The sequence below is a fragment of the Triturus cristatus genome, chromosome 6 (assembly GCF_964204655.1).
Source record: "Triturus cristatus chromosome 6, aTriCri1.1, whole genome shotgun sequence".
NCBI classification, from domain to species: Eukaryota; Metazoa; Chordata; class Amphibia; order Caudata; family Salamandridae; genus Triturus; species Triturus cristatus.
The window spans coordinates 1,401,343,477-1,401,359,923 of NC_140589.1; the positions used below are offsets into that span (position 1 = coordinate 1,401,343,477).

Sequence of the window (16,447 nt, forward strand, 5' to 3'; positions counted from 1 at the left end):
AACTCGCGTGTCTATGTAATTCCTGTGTATGTAAGATGTGCAAAATGCATGCGTGTCCCTGGGTGAATGTGTAACATTAATATGAAAAAACTGATACCCTGTATGTCCTTGACACATGGTGCTTCAAAGTACCTCGGTTTCCTCTCTGCACATCCCCTGTCTCTAAACGGTAAAGGAATATATGGTCTTGGGGTGGTGAAGCTCATGGGCCCAGGGCCTGCCTGGGTTAGATGGAAAGGGTAGCTAGCCACCCAGGTCTGTACCCAGTCTGCACCCATCTCCCCCAGATGCATAAAGGCCAAGGTAAAAGAGGTGCCGTGAGTCCTTTAAGAGATTTTTCAAGCGGCTTTGGCCTTCAGCCCCCTCTCAACCACACCTGCAATATCTGTAGCTAACAGGCTGGCTCAGTGAGCTGCAAAACACACAAGATGATGGACGGAATGTTGCACAATGGCAAAACATTCACCCCCAGTCACAGATCTGGGTTTAATCCATCGTTATTTTGCTCACCACGCCACCCCAGTTCAGACATGGCCATATGCAAATCAGTCTTGACCCTGTGCCTCGTGGGAACAGTCCAGCCCGAACTGCCAAGCCATGTCTTCCTTGGACCGGAATCAAGCATCCTAGGACCGGTTTCTGGCTATCAGCCGTCATCAGCCAGGATAGCTTGATTCCAGTGGCGTAGTGAGCACGGGACCCACGTCTGGGCATACCCTTCCCACATAGGGTGAACAGCAAAACACACAAGATGAAATTAGCTACGGGACGTGTGTGAAAAGTTTGTTTTGTGTGTTGTTTAGAGCATGTTTCGGTGTGTGAAGAGTGTTTGTGTACACCTGTATATTGAATCTTTACGTTTTGGGTGTGTACTGTATGTGCGTCGTCTTGCTTGTGCAGTGGGAATGTGACATGCCTCCTTTGTTAGTTTGATATAGCCACGTATAAGTGCATATGTCCTTTTGCGAGCCGTACAACTCGCGTGTCTATGTAATTCCTGTGTATGTAAGATGTGCAAAATGCATGCGTGTCCCTGGGTGAATGTGTAACATTAATATGAAAAAACTGATACCCTGTATGTCCTTGACACATGGTGCTTCAAAGTACCTCGGTTTCCTCTCTGCACATCCCCTGTCTCTAAACGGTAAAGGAATATATGGTCTTGGGGTGGTGAAGCTCATGGGCCCAGGGCCTGCCTGGGTTAGATGGAAAGGGTAGCTAGCCACCCAGGTCTGTACCCAGTCTGCACCCATCTCCCCCAGATGCATAAAGGCCAAGGTAAAAGAGGTGCCGTGAGTCCTTTAAGAGATTTTTCAAGCGGCTTTGGCCTTCAGCCCCCTCTCAACCACACCTGCAATATCTGTAGCTAACAGGCTGGCTCAGTGAGCTGCAAAACACACAAGATGATGGACGGAATGTTGCACAATGGCAAAACATTCACCCCCAGTCACAGATCTGGGTTTAATCCATCGTTATTTTGCTCACCACGCCACCCCAGTTCAGACATGGCCATATGCAAATCAGTCTTGACCCTGTGCCTCGTGGGAACAGTCCAGCCCGAACTGCCAAGCCATGTCTTCCTTGGACCGGAATCAAGCATCCTAGGACCGGTTTCTGGCTATCAGCCGTCATCAGCCAGGATAGCTTGATTCCAGTGGCGTAGTGAGCACGGGACCCACGTCTGGGCATACCCTTCCCACATAGGGTGAACAGCAAAACACACAAGATGATGGACAGAATGTTGCACAATGGCAAAACATTCACCCCCAGTCACAGATCTGGGTTTAATCCATCGTTATTTTGCTCACCACGCCACCCCAGTTCAGACATGGCCATATGCAAATCAGTCTTGACCCTGTGCCTCGTGGGAACAGTCCAGCCCGAACTGCCAAGCCATGTCTTCCTTGGACCGGAATCAAGCATCCTAGGACCGGTTTCTGGCTATCAGCCGTCATCAGCCAGGATAGCTTGATTCCAGTGGCGTAGTGAGCACGGGACCCACGTCTGGGCATACCCTTCCCACATAGGGTGAACAGCAAAACACACAAGATGAAATTAGCTACGGGACGTGTGTGAAAAGTTTGTTTTGTGTGTTGTTTAGAGCATGTTTCGGTGTGTGAAGAGTGTTTGTGTACACCTGTATATTGAATCTTTACGTTTTGGGTGTGTACTGTATGTGCGTCGTCTTGCCTGTGCAGTGTGAATGTGGCATGCCTCCTTTGTTAGTTTGATATAGCCACGTATAAGTGCATATGTCCTTTTGCGAGCCGTACAACTCGCGTGTCTATGTAATTCCTGTGTATGTAATATGTGCGAGATGCATGCGTGTCCCTGGGTGAATGTGTAACATTAATATGAAAAAACTGATACCCTGTATGTCCTTGAGACATGGTGCTTCAAAGTACCTCGGTTTCCTCTCTGCACATCCCCTGTCTCTTAACGGTAAAGGAATATATGGTCTTGGGTGGTGAAGCTCTCTCTCTCTTAAACACACACACTCACAGCGCGAGAGAAGATTCCAAGGGCACCTACAGTTTGTTCACACCGCGCTTCTTAAAGTCATGGTTACAGCAGCGCCCCACTCTGAAAATGGTTCATGTTCCAATGATGGTACTAGGGAGTGGGTGACGACTGGGGCGGAGATGGGGAGTCTCAGACTTGGGCACATGGGCCCAGGGCCTGCCTGGGTTAGATGGAAAGGGTAGCTAGCCACCCAGGTCTGTACCCAGTCTGCACCCATCTCCTCCAGATGCATAAAGGCCAAGGTAAAAGAGGTGCCGTGACTCCTTTAAGAGATCTTTCAAGCGGCTTTGGCCTTCAGCCCCCTCTCAACCACACCTGCAATTATCTGTAGCTAACAGGCTGGCTCAGTGAGCTGAACATTCACCGGAGCGAAGATCATGACCAGGCAGACACAGCCTTTCATGAGCTAGAGGAAGGTTAACTGTGTAATAATATCAGTTATTTAAAGCGCTTAGAAATAGCTGAGGCATTAAGCGCCAGAGAAACAAATTACCATTATTAGCCTCGCTATCTGATGGCTTAGAGAAATACTGCACATCATATTTAAAGACCGAAAGCCCACAGCAGTCTGTTGAAACTGTACCAACCCACCAGTGCTTGCTTTCGAACTGTGAGCATAACAGTCAACAAAGGTTTAGATCTTTGGCTGGGGTAAGTGGTCCTTAACTCCAAGAGCCATCTTAATACCAACCCCGGTGATCCGCAGCGGCACTCTGGATATGCGGCGAAGGGGCGTCCCAAAAGGATGCCTCCATCATTTGCTCCAAGGATACCTCAACCCTTTCAGTATTGGGAGCTGTCTGACGGCAGTGTATGGGGTGAGACCTTCCACGCCATTTTAAAGTGATTGGGGCTTCAGTACTTGAGACCTTTTTCTGCTCATCCAGAGCTGGGGCCCCCCTAGGGAGCTAGACGAGAGAAAGGGTGGATGTGTCTATGTATGTATATGAATGTATTTATAAGAGGGAAAGGAAACCAACACAGAGAATTTTTTGTTATGTTTACTGGTAGAGTGCACATATCACCTGGGTGGGAATCTTCGGGTATGAGGAGGGCGTGCTGCCCTGCCTGGGGACAATCGGAAGAGCCGTGTTTTCAGTATCTTCTGGAATTCTGGGAGTGAGCTGGAGGCTCTAATGTGGGAGGGGAGTTCATTCCAGGCTTTAGGATGCCTACCCTAATCTCGACGCAGCAAAATCCCCTTAAGATTCACCTGAATGTGAAGAGGGTGAGGGGACTATTTTTCAATGAAAGAAGGGTAGTGGAGGGAACCAAATTGTGTTTAGCCCAGAGAGCTGGCATAGCAAAGGCCAGCCCTGCCTGAAGTACACATCTGCGTTCCAAGAGGAGACAAAAACCAGCCACAACCCACCTCGAAAGCACTGTAGCACACCAAAGCAAAGTCACTATAGAAGTTATTTAAACGATTTGATCCTTATCATTGTAAAAATGTTCATTGTTGTTCTGTCCATTACAAGAGTGTACTAAATGACATAAAAAACTCCACAGAGTGTTCCAAATCCACCTTGCGATTTCAATGATCAATTTTTATTCCAAATTCACACAGCAGCCGACGCGCGTTTCGCCCGGCAGGGCTTCCTCAAGGCTTGTAGAGTGAAAATTCTTTCTTTGAAGTAATCAGTCGATCTATTATAGGACGTCTGTTTTTGATGAAAACAAATCTTTAGGATTCAAGTGTAAACAGTGGTATGCGTAGTGATCGCTCCAATCAACATCAGTCGTATCTTGTAAGTTCCCAACCGTTTTGCGGAGCATAAATCATCACTGATGGGACCAAGTTACGTCCTCACTGCTGTTCTTAGTCACGACAGCTTCTCCCCGTATGTGTCTAGCACTCGCGTCTACCAGCCACAACCCAACCCAACTGTAAAGAGCATAGAACTCTTGCTTGAATTCAGAAAACTGAAGAACCTCCCTACGACAAGGCGTGCTTGGATGTGCCCTGGAGCTTTCCTAGACATCTGGAGTTGTGTTTCACTCATTACTATTGTTATCCTAGTAAGACCTGACTCCATGTGCCCTCAAGGCCAGGGATGGTGGAGAGCAATGACAGTCTTTCTTCTAGTGCATGTGTGCTGTCCCCATGAATGGTGACTCTTCCTGTCGAACATGTTGACTTGTACCAAGGTTGCTTGTTTCGTTATTAATGTGCAGACCAAGCTCTCACCGGATTATTTTTTGGCCTTGGTACCAGGAGGCTGTTGTGTGCAACCTTGACTCTACTAGGCTGTGCAGTGGTCCAGCATCTGCCCAGCCCCCGTATCCCCTGGATCCTAAGGGCTTGGGAGCCCTTTGGTCCTTTGAGCAATGCCCTGCTACGTGATTTTGCAATAGCAGCCAAACTCCCTTCATCCATTAAAGAAGTGTCACACGCACCATGAATCAGTGACAAGAGTCAGCACCTTTAGCTGTACCTGAGACACAGTCTTTCAAAGTCCCCTAAAACCATGCCGAATAACTATACCAGAACTGCTCTGTTGATCAAGGACCGTGCCTAAAAGCGTAAATGGACTGCAACTTTGCATGTTAGGGCTAGAAACATCAGACAACCATCACCCTGATTTTACTGCATTAATTAAAAAAAAATATGTTTATTAACAAGTTTTTTTCTTTTCAAGAAATGACCCTAACTTTATACCGACCCATCCTGCACATCACCTCCCATGAACTGAGCCTTGGCTGCTTGACTGATCTACCCTGGTTGCTTTCGAGATGCAACTTTCCATCACAGGCTCAGTATCCCACATCCTGGTCCTTAGGACATCAGTGGCATCTCACAGTTGATACCGCTAGGTGGTCCCTGACATTTCGGTGGTCTGGGGCCAAGCTTACCACATATGTTTTCAGGGTGTATGTTATTTGGGTGCTGCTTGTGTGGCCTCGTTTTGCCCTTGAATGCTTCAGCCTCCGGTCTCTGGGAGTAGCACTGTTTGTTGCAGGCAGGGTGGGAAAGAGCCGTTTCATGGAATCTATTTCAATTCTAGCTCAAAGACTATCTTAGGCTGCTTCCATAACACTGTAGTCTCTAAAAATACAGGGGCGGACTTCCTGTCGCTACCGAATAAATACACAAAACATGTCTTGAATCATTGAAACTTTCCAAACCCCCCACGAGGAGGATGAAGCAAGAAAGGACCCACGAGGGCACAGATCACTGTCCAGCGCTGCAGCTTCCTACGTGTGCCTTGGAACCGGGATGTGGCTGTGTTCAACCAAATCCTACACACCCTATAATTTCTGTTCTGATGGAACAGAACTGCCGCGCTGTAGTAGGACACATGTTCACCACCTGCCAGCAGGCAAGAGGCCCGTGCTGGCGGCGGAACGGTCTCGTGCTGCAGGATGAACGGTCTGCGCCTGCGCGAGCGGAAGTCAAGAGTTTACACCCTATCATTGTGGTGGTGCGTCTCTGCCTCTCAAAAATGGAGGCGCCTTTGTGCTCCTCCAATGAGAGAACAAGCATTTGCTATGCAATAGGTCTCGCATTTGCGAGAGTTTAAACTGTTGGCATTGAAAATGACAATGGCTTTTATTTATCGGTTTTGAAAACAACACATAAATAAAAGGCATTGTCATTTACAATGCCACTAGTGCAAACGCAAATGCGTGACCTCACTCCAAGCACACTGAAAGGGAGGGGGTGGGGGAAGGAAATGCTGCGCTGGGGGAGGCTTGTGTGCTAAAGGGCGGTGCTCAGCTGTGTAAGCAGTGCCAAAAAAGTGAATATGACGCCACGAGAAAAGAAAGCGACGCGGCCGCCATTAAAGTGAAAGCGTGGCAAGGGGCGCTTTCATTAAAAAAAAGAAACGTTTGTGACCTTCACCAATAAAAGTGTTTTTTTGTAAAAGTGCCCCATTCCATGCTTTCACTTTAATGGTGGCCGCAAACTTTTCTTTAGACGCGGCTTGCTGTATTGAGCTTCACAATAAGCGGAATACGATGCGCAGCGTCTAAAGAAAGGGGCGCGGCCATCATTAAAGCGAAAGCGTGGCATGGTGCACTGTAAAACAAAAAATATTAAATGGGTGAGCCCGCAGAAAGAAAGGCTTGAGGAAATAAAAGGTGCGCGGCCGCTATAGTAAAAGCGTACCACGCTGCTAAAAAAAAAAAAAATTACGTAAATAATAAGGTGCAATTTTGCCTCCATTGATAATATAATTGTAAAAGCGGGAGTCATGCTAAACTCTAAAGCGGGGTGCCCGGAGGCAAAGCAGGCACCCTTGCAGGAAAGCATGTCGTGCCTGCAATAGGAGAAAATGGTTAAAGAAAATAGTGCTCACAGACTGTAAATAAAATATACTGTGTGACAACACAAGTAAAAGGGCCAGTCCTCATGGGAGGTTACAAATGTAGAAAAGGCAGTACTAAGAATGGACTACTAAGCCTGTTCATGAATCAAAAGCAACTACTTACAAAGGACACTAACAGGAGCCAATTGAAAAGATGGGCGGAAAATGGGCAGAGCTTCAAGTCCACACCTGAATACAGCATGCCTCGCAGAGCAGCGCCCTTGAGATGCACTGGCCCGGCTCGACCTAAAAATCACACTGGTAGTTTCAGCAGGGTTGGTGGGCGTGGGTAGGTGTTTCCCTCTGGATTAAAAACAGGGTACTCTCCATAAATTCCCCAATGGTTTTATTTCAGGGCTTTCTTGAAACCGTATCACAACTGTGGCCTATTATGACAGTCCGTACAATCACTTGAAGTGCGCACTTGTTCCTTCCTGGTAATCCCATATGTCCCTCTGTATTCTGATGCTGCTCTCGCTTTTCCAGATCCCCACGTGGAAGTGTCAGGAGACCCTCTCAGTGGACCCTAGGGAGAACAGCAGGTTCGGTATTTGTCAGAAGGGGGAAATAAAATGAATGAATAAAAAATGTTTTTCTTCGTGATCCTTTCTTCAACTTTTTTTCCACGTGCAGTTAATTCTCTCCCCAAATTGCCTCCTATTAATTTGATATCCGTGAAAGTCAGACCTAAAATAACATTGTGTGTGGGCGAGCTAGAAATATTTTTTACTGTTTTCTCCCTACCACAAGATTACAAACAGTAGGACCGAGCAATGAACCCTACTTCTGTTTTCCTTTAATATGCTTTGAGTGTTTGAATATTGCGCCTGTGACGTCCTCAGGACCATAGCAATGAAAAAATGCCAGCTTCACTGGACATGTTGACCAGCCTCAGTGGGAGGGGGTGTTGGGGGATAGGAAAGATTTCCTCCGGCCCCACTCCTTGAAGAGGACTTACAATGTGAAGTTGGCAACGCTGTCAGCATGTTTCACTTAGCGAGTCACTGACGTAGCCTGCACCATGGAACAAGCCATGCCCACGTTGCCAAGTCACAGTTGCACCTAATTGGCAATGGAAAGTGGGACTGTACAGGACTTCAAACCATGAACCACATGCCCAACACCAAAGCATCTCCTATGTCACTACCAGCATCAATAGGGCAGCAGTGGTGACTCAGTGATGGCAAGATCTCCTAATTGTCCGCTGCCCTGTCTGTCGCCTTCTGTGTGGACGAGCAGCTCTGTGAGGCTGAGGAGAGCAGCTCTTAGCTCACCCTGGACAGCCTGCCCTGCTGAAAGTGTCGCTGACAGCCACTTAATTTATAACGGATATACGGACTTTTACATGAAAAAGTATATTTTGTTTTCACACATTAGCATCTTAGAGTACATCACTGCACTTAGAAGCCTTTATTAGAATTAGTGAACCAAACCTTTCTGCTGTGACAATTTTATTCATGACTAAAAAGGCAAGGCACCTGTCTTTTTTCTCCTATCTAAGCCTATATTTTTATAGACGGACCGAAATTATGGTATATTGAACCATACAAAAAAAGAGTGATAGTTGTAAAGTGTACATCTTTAACAGAATTACTTCAAGGTGCACTCAAATGTGATTATCATGGAAAAGAAGGCCGAGGGAAGAAAAGTAATTGCTCAGGGTCACACAGTTTGATCAAAGTGGGAAGCTGTGACTGAAATCAGGCTCTAGGCCCCACAACTAGTTTTTGTCCTATAGCAAACGAAGTCCTGCGCACGCAATCAGGATAGCGCTACTGATAGCATACAAAACGAAATGAATACTCAGGGACTGTGGTTTCTTGAAAGAAAAGCATCAAAGTCAATGGAATTTTTGAGAATGGTATTCTTTATGTGTAACAAAGTCTGACCAATACATGGTGCAAGAACATTCAGCCGACACGTGTTTCGTCACACTGTGTGTAGCTATGACTCTTCAGGGCTAAGAAGGACATGAAAACAAAGAAAAATTAAGAAAGCATAAATAATTAAATCATTAAAGCAAAAATTGAAAAAGAAAAGCATGGGTTCACATGGCCTGGTACTGTAAAAGTACAGTTGAGTGACAAAATGTAGCGGAAGCAACAAGAGCAGTGTGCCACTTGTGGCAGGAGAAGGAAAACACCCTATGTGTTGGGGTGGGTGTGGCTATTCAAAAAAGGGAGAAAGAGCGTGGACCATGCGCAGTACTCGTGTATGAGACAGGTAACAACTGGTGCTTTAGAGCTGAAATAAAGCCAAGAAGATAGAAAACGTGGGGAAGGAAAAGTCACCCTCACGTCACTAGGTAATGTCAATCCAAACAGTAAATGATACTAGAGTAAGAAACCATGCTGTAAAGCCCAATTCTAATTAAACTGGCAAAAGAAAAAACAGAGAAAATATGGTGGGGAGACAGAAAATGAAAAGGTATAATCAGTAGTGATCGTGAAATAAACATCATGTGTGTGAAAAAACAGGACATTTTAGAAAAATACCCACGTACAATAGGTATTGAGTATACAAGAGATTGAACTCGGACACTGAGATAACTCTAAAAGCAAGTAGTGTAGGAAGAGTTCATAAGACTTGTTGAGAACACAAAGAACTGGTGCGGATGAATGCACAAAGTCACAACAAAAAATAAATATAATAGGCATACAATCATGAGACACAAGCAGTATGTGGAAAGAACGTCTTCACAAATGAGTATTTGAAACATGTAATAATGAATGCAGACTGAGTGTATAATGAGGCAGCTAGGAAAAACGAAACTTAAACATTGCAGCTCGAAGAATTTTGGAAAACAGGGGTTGAAAGGAGTTCACCCAAGGAGCACATAGAAAATCAGTAAGCCTGTGTTGTAGGAAGAAGAGCACGGGAAGGAAATAGACAGCATGCACGCAAAATGACACATGGAACGAAACCGCATGAAAATAGAATGAACAACAATCCCGTACCTGAAGTAGTGTACAATAACGCGGCTCCAGAAAAAGTAATGTGCGGTTTAAAAATACCGTATCAGGTGTGGTGAGGTGAGCGGCGAGATATATCGACAGCTAGGGTAATCAGCTGGGCGCTCTAGGGTGGAAAAAGGCACAGTGAGCCTATGTGCGAGTATAGAACATACAAGTGAGGCTGGCGGGGAAAAAAAATATAAAAAATTCTTACCGGGTGTAATGCGGATCACGGGTAGTGGATCCTCAGGTTCGGGTGAAAGCTCTGAAGTGAGGAGAGGGGCAGAGTAAGCCGAACGTGCTAAGCAAGTATTGCAAAAAATGTGGTTAGCGCTGGTGGAGTCTTACCGGGTGCGTGAGTGAATCGCGGATAACGGGTTCCCGGATTCCAGGGTGTTGGAACCTCGAGGTCTACACACCGGTAGTTTAAGTAGGTCAGGTGCCATTGGGGGGAAAACAACTAGAACGCGCGATGCATGCAGCAAATGTGAAAAAGGAAGTGAGGGAGAGGTTGTCTCACGTTGTCATGGTAACGCGTGTTGAAGACGGAATAAAGCGGCTGTGGTAGCCGTGCATACCATTCTCAAAAATTCCATTGACGTTGATGCTTTTCTTTCAAGAAACCACAGTCCCTGAGTATTGTTCATTTCGTTTTGTATGCTATCAGTAGCGCTATCCTGATTGCGTGCGCAGGACTTCGTTTGCTATTTATTCAAGTGGGTTTTCCCACTTAATCGCAGGGATCTTTTTGGGTTGGTATCCCTGACCTGGCAGCACCTAAACTTACTTTCGCACAGTGATACCCTTAGTGCACACGCTTGAGCGCCATCTTCCTTCATTCCCATCCAACCTTGTCATTTTGTATAGTTTTTGTCCTATGTCCGATAAAAGATTCTGGCTAGGCTAAGCATGTTATCAGGGCCGACTTTAGGGTGGTACAACCAGTGCCATTGTACCTTGCGCCAGGCTGTAGTGGCAGGGGACTCTGTATTTTGAAATGTTTATGGTTTTCAAAGCACCAGCTGCAGAGTCCTTTGTGTCGAGCAATTTTGAGGTAGTAATAAAAACCTCAAGATAACTCTGGTTATTAATGAACGTGCTGAAGAGAGATTGGTGTTTTGTCTAGCTACAGTTTTGACTCACCAAAAAGCAGCACAGAGGGTTAATGTGACTTCTGCAATGCACATGTAGTATGCAGATCACAGAACTGTATTTTATGCAGATAGCTCAGAGTAACTGCTTTTGTCACAGAGACCATTTTGTTAATTGCAGTTTATGTTACCTCCTAATATAGCACAGTAACATAACATAATGTGTATTTGTAAAGCACACGTTCACCCAGACGGGTATCTTGCAGCTGAATAACAGATGTTTACTGTTACTCAACTCAATGGTACTCATTTTATGGACCTCAGAAGGATGAAAGGCTAAGTGGACCTGCTGGTATTTGAACCTGTGACCATTAGGTCAAACACAGTACCCTATAGTGTACGCATTAGTCCACTGAGCCTCCAGACCCAGGTCAGTGAAATTTAATTTATTTACTTATTTAGTTATTTGATTTATAAAGCGATGGAATCGCCTCCGTAGGGGAATCTCAACGCTAAAGGAAGAATGGCACAATCCAGAGAGAATTAATTTGAAAAGAGCTCAGTTTTAAGATGTTCCCTAAAGGGAAGATAATCTGGGCATTTGCAAAGGTGAAAAGGGAGTGGATTTCAAAAATAGGGCGCGAGGTAGAAGAAAGTTTTACCGCCAGTACGAGCTTTCCTAACGCGGGGAATCACAAGCAGGGATTTGTCTCCCGATCGTCGAGATCTACTGGGCTGGTAGGGAATACGTTTTTCAATTAAATACCCAGGTCCTCTACCATTCAAAGCTTTATGTACCATGCGGCAGATATTGAACTTGACTCTCTTATGAATAGGGAGCAAATGCAATTGTTGCAAAAGGGGGAGAGGAGCCGTTCTGGCTGGCAAGTTCTTAACGGGTCGAGCAGCTGTATTCTGAACCACCTGGAGTCTGTTTAATGCGGCATCACTTGCCGCAATCAGAAGAGCGTTACAATAGTCCAGGCGACTGATCACCAGCGCCTGAACAAGAGTTTTCACACAGAGAGTGATAGGAAAGACTCTGCAGAAGGCTCAGCCTATAGCAGTACTAACCAGAGGTGGACACTATCCGATCTCTCATAGTGAGATTCGGATCTATCCGGACACCCAGATTCTTAACCACAGTCTCCGGAACGGGAGCTCTACCCAGCTCAGGGGGCACCCCTCTGGAGACCAGAGTGATTGGGCACTACCATAGAGCACAATCTCCGTCTTACCAGGGTTCAGCTGGAGGAAATTCTCTGTCATCCAAGATGAGCTTGCTTTCATACCTTCTGAAAAGCGAGAATACATGTTCCTGTTGGCTGAGTTCTTTCAATTAAAAGGCAAACACGAATTCATAAATCGCGTGAGTTTTTTTAGACCGAGTTTGTTTATTGAATTTGCAAGAATTAACTTATAAAAATGGTAAGTATGATTTTGAACTTAAATTGATATTTCTGACGAAGAGAATATTATTTGTCATTGGACATCTTCAATTGGAATGACTGAAAGTGCTTGAATACTTAAAATACATGTATCTGCAACTAATTCACTTTTTACAAATTAAAAATGTATATGTTTAGCTCCGTTAGAGGCCATGCGCTCCCTTTTGCTGTTTTTGTGTGGCCCGTGTGTGCAGTTTTTCCTAAGTATTTGCACTATTCATGCAGCTGAGAAACACACACTCATATCGCCTGTAAGGCGTACAAGTTCAAGCGCTGAAAATAACATAAAAGCGATGTACCGGAATACAGCAAGACAGCCAACAAACTGGATTAGCTACCTTACTATTAATTTATTAAATAAAAAAGTGCTGGAAGAAACATACAAAAAGAGGTGCAACTGTGACGTCCAGGCAATAATGCAAGGCCTTCAAAGAGGCTGCAGGAAACCAAGGGACATAGAATATTCCTCAGCAACAGCAAGAAGTGTCCATTTGTTAAAGCTACAAGCAGCACCCAGATGCCAAACAGACATTGACAGGTCCAACTGAGTCATGATTTTGACCTGAATCACAGCATTCCAAGGGATCCAGATCTAAAGTTGATCTATCAGTGCCTGCTGTGCAACCAACACTGTGCCTAACAACCCAGAAGAATACTGTGAATGCAATTTCATGACAACCACAGCACACTCATAATGCCTGCAAGTACATGGATGAAGCCCAACCGCTAGTTGTGGCTTGCTTTCTTGTGCGAGGGGGGTCATGAATTATGAACTTTGTTCAAATGTCATTTTCTTCCTGCGAAAAACACCACACAACAAGCACATTAAGGCGGGGATTTTGCTACAAAATCTAGAAACTTGTAAACCCATTTTCCCTCTTTAGATAAATCTACAAATAAACAACCAACGAATACTTATTCTCACCAGATATTACATGCTAATCCCCATTCTATGACCAGAGAGGCATCTAGTCTAGTACAGAAGTAGGAGATTAAATGTAGGGGATACAACAACGAACAAGCACTTACAAAGACAGCTGGGTTGGCTATTTCGTAGCGCAAAGACAAACACAACGTGCATGCATATGGATACACAGAACACACATGGGCTCCCACATGCAGCTGGAGCAACACACACATGCATTCAAACATGTTGCCAGAGGAACATGCTCACTGGCATCCTTGGAATCAGGAAAGTAGGCACAGAGGCAAGCAGGCATACAGCACAAAATACGTGCAGGGACAAGTGCACAGTTATTTGTACACAAACAAACATCACACCTAAAGCCACCCACATACAGACCGTTCTGAGACACATGCAGTCAAGGCAGTATAACTATATACAGACCAACACACACACATACTTTTGTATACCAGGATGTTACACATACATCACGAAAGTATAGAGGTGTGTGTGTGCGCACAGACACACAAATACATAATGTGTATAGTCACAGATCCCGCACACACGCAGGGACACAGGGATTGTGGAAGGCTTATACACATGAAGGTACATCATTGGACTCCTGGAAGAACACATGGATTCCAGTGGAGGGAACAATGGGTAAACAGTGCAGGAAGGTTGCAGACTTCATATGCAGCAGTGTAACTACTCCCGCTAGGTCAATAGAGCCCTTCTTTAACACCTTCAACTTTTTTTGTGATAACCCAATGCATTCTGGATGTTGTAGGATTGTTTTGCTCCTATTAAACTTATTGTACTAGCATGCCTGAGATCAATGATTTTTAAGTGGAAAAAGTTCAGGACTGGAGGCAGAATCCATAATGACCTGGAGTGAGGTGGTCAAATGAAATGGTGTTCGATGTGGAAAAAGGTTGATGTATGTGTGAATGGCCACAAAGTCCTTGGTCTCTGCTTGCAGAAATCACTTTTACTGGTGAAAGAATTCTTAAGACTTCAAGATCATCCAATCTTCATGGTTTGGGAATGATTACTTGCAGGTAACACTACAGAGGAGACACGCTAACCATTCCACCGTTGCCACTTTGTTGGGATCATAAAAGCGTAACACAGCGATTCAGAATTTACAACTCTACTTTAATACTATTATATGTTGCACTTACAGGTGCTGGATCACTGCATGTTTGCCAAACATCAAGTAGGCAGCCCTAGGCTTCCCTACGCAAATCACTGTCAGATGTGTACATCCAATTTGTCCGACTGAAGCTAAAGCATACAATACCAATTATGTACTCTTTTGTTAAACGAAAGCCCATGACTAAAAACAAGAGGTTAGCTGTATGTGGAGCGATTTGGCAACTCCATTCACACTGCAGCCTGCCTATATTACATTTATTACATTTGTCCTCAACCAAAAAAAAAAAAGGTTCACGAAATTGAGAATTTTGCATATTTTCCTCCTTTAAAATTAACAAAATAATTTCTTAATGATAGCATTTTGCAAAAGCATGGATAAAAAAGCAAGGTTGCTAGAATATAAGCTCCTTTGCTCTTCTTGCCTCTCATTTTCATTTCTCTGTGCCTACACTGGAAAGTCTTACTTTGGAGAGTCTCCAATTATATAATGTATGGGCCTCTGGAACTACACCGCCCACATTCAAGCAAATAACGAAAAAGTCAGTGAAATTTATGTCACATCTACAATATAAAGAGGAATCTGCAAAAAAACCGCACGCATGGATAGTGAAAAACACATACAATCAAAACAAGCAGCAAGGATATTTGGATGCTCACCCTTCCCAGTCGTGGCTGCTGCAAATATAAAGTGGCAGGGCGGTAGGGGGAGGAGGGTGGAGGGGGGCTGGGGGAATAATAAGATATTTTTTTTTTTTAAAGACCCATCTGATGCTGCCGGCCGCCTCAAGCCTCGGTGCTCCTCTTCTCTTCTGCTCCCGGCAGTCCCTGGATCACCATCACAGACTCCTCACTCAATCCAGATGCTGCTCTCATGCTATTACCAAGCATGTGAGCAGCACCAGGATTGGCCTGAGTAGGCTGGTTTGACACTCGCTCAGGCACACGGAGTCTGTGCCATTTCTCGGGTTGGAGAAACCTAAGTGCGCATGTCGGTTTGGCTTTCCTAAGATGGCCGGGCAAAGCGGCATGCACACTTACAGTGCCCACCACTCCTCCTCCCTGCTATGGCCCGGCCCAGCCCCTCCCTACACACGCATTGCTCAAAGGTTCAGACGGTCACTTAAAAATAAAAAATAAAGATAATAAAATTGTTTTATTATCATTTTATTTTCAACTGCTGGCTTTGAGCAAAGGGGTGACGCTCCTCCGCCATTACGGAGGAGCCGCCCCTGACCTTTCCGAATATAAGGTGAAAAACTCAGCTTAATTGTCGGTTTGTAAAATTCATGCATTAAGCAACAGATAAGTTTGATTTATTGGGTCTGGTTGGAATATATGTGCAAACACAACAAGATGATGGACAGAGTGCTGAAACTTTTCAACCATTTACTCCCAGTCAAGAGATCTGAGTTGAATCAATCGTTCTTCTGCTCACTATGCCACCTCAGTTTGAACCAAGCCATATGCAAATCAGTCTTGACCCTGCTCCTCATGGGAAAAGTCCAGCCCGAGCTGCTAGACCATAGCCTCCTTGGACCATAAACAAGCATCTTGCGACTGGTTCCAGGGTATCACCCCCTTACCCCCTCATCAGCCAGTCTAACTTGAATCCAGTGACACAGCGAGCAAGGGACCCACGTCTGGGGCTCTTTTTGTGTTGCTATAAGTCACCCTTAGTGGGAAGAGTATGCCCAGACTGGGGAACATGGTCAAAACTAAGGTGGCATGTGAGCAAAAAAACGATGGATTTAACCCAGACCTGTGACAGGAGGTGAATGTTTGACAATGTTCAGCATTCCGTCCATCATCTTTTTGTGTTGCTGGAATTCAGGTGAACGATTCATGTCCTGGATAAGCTACTAGATGGTAGCTAGAGCCTTGTACGCCTTTTCTATTATTCGACCTTAAAAGCCTGCTCATCTTTTAATTGCTGTAGTTAGGTGTTAAGCTGGGACCAGTGAGACAATATTAATGTTTGATACAATTACTGCATAGCGAAAAAACGCTGCCACAGAAGGTGGTGCATTATGGTGCATTATTTGTCTTTTCGTGAAAAAATTTA

At 45.0% G+C, this 16,447-nt stretch overlaps 1 protein-coding gene across 4 annotated transcripts in view; it reads right to left on the reverse strand.

Moving 5' to 3' along the window:
* Window positions 1-16,447, reverse strand: part of NHSL1 (NHS like 1) — a 454,242-nt gene that overhangs the window by 232,203 nt on the left and 205,592 nt on the right. The gene's annotated exons all lie outside the window — the stretch shown is intronic.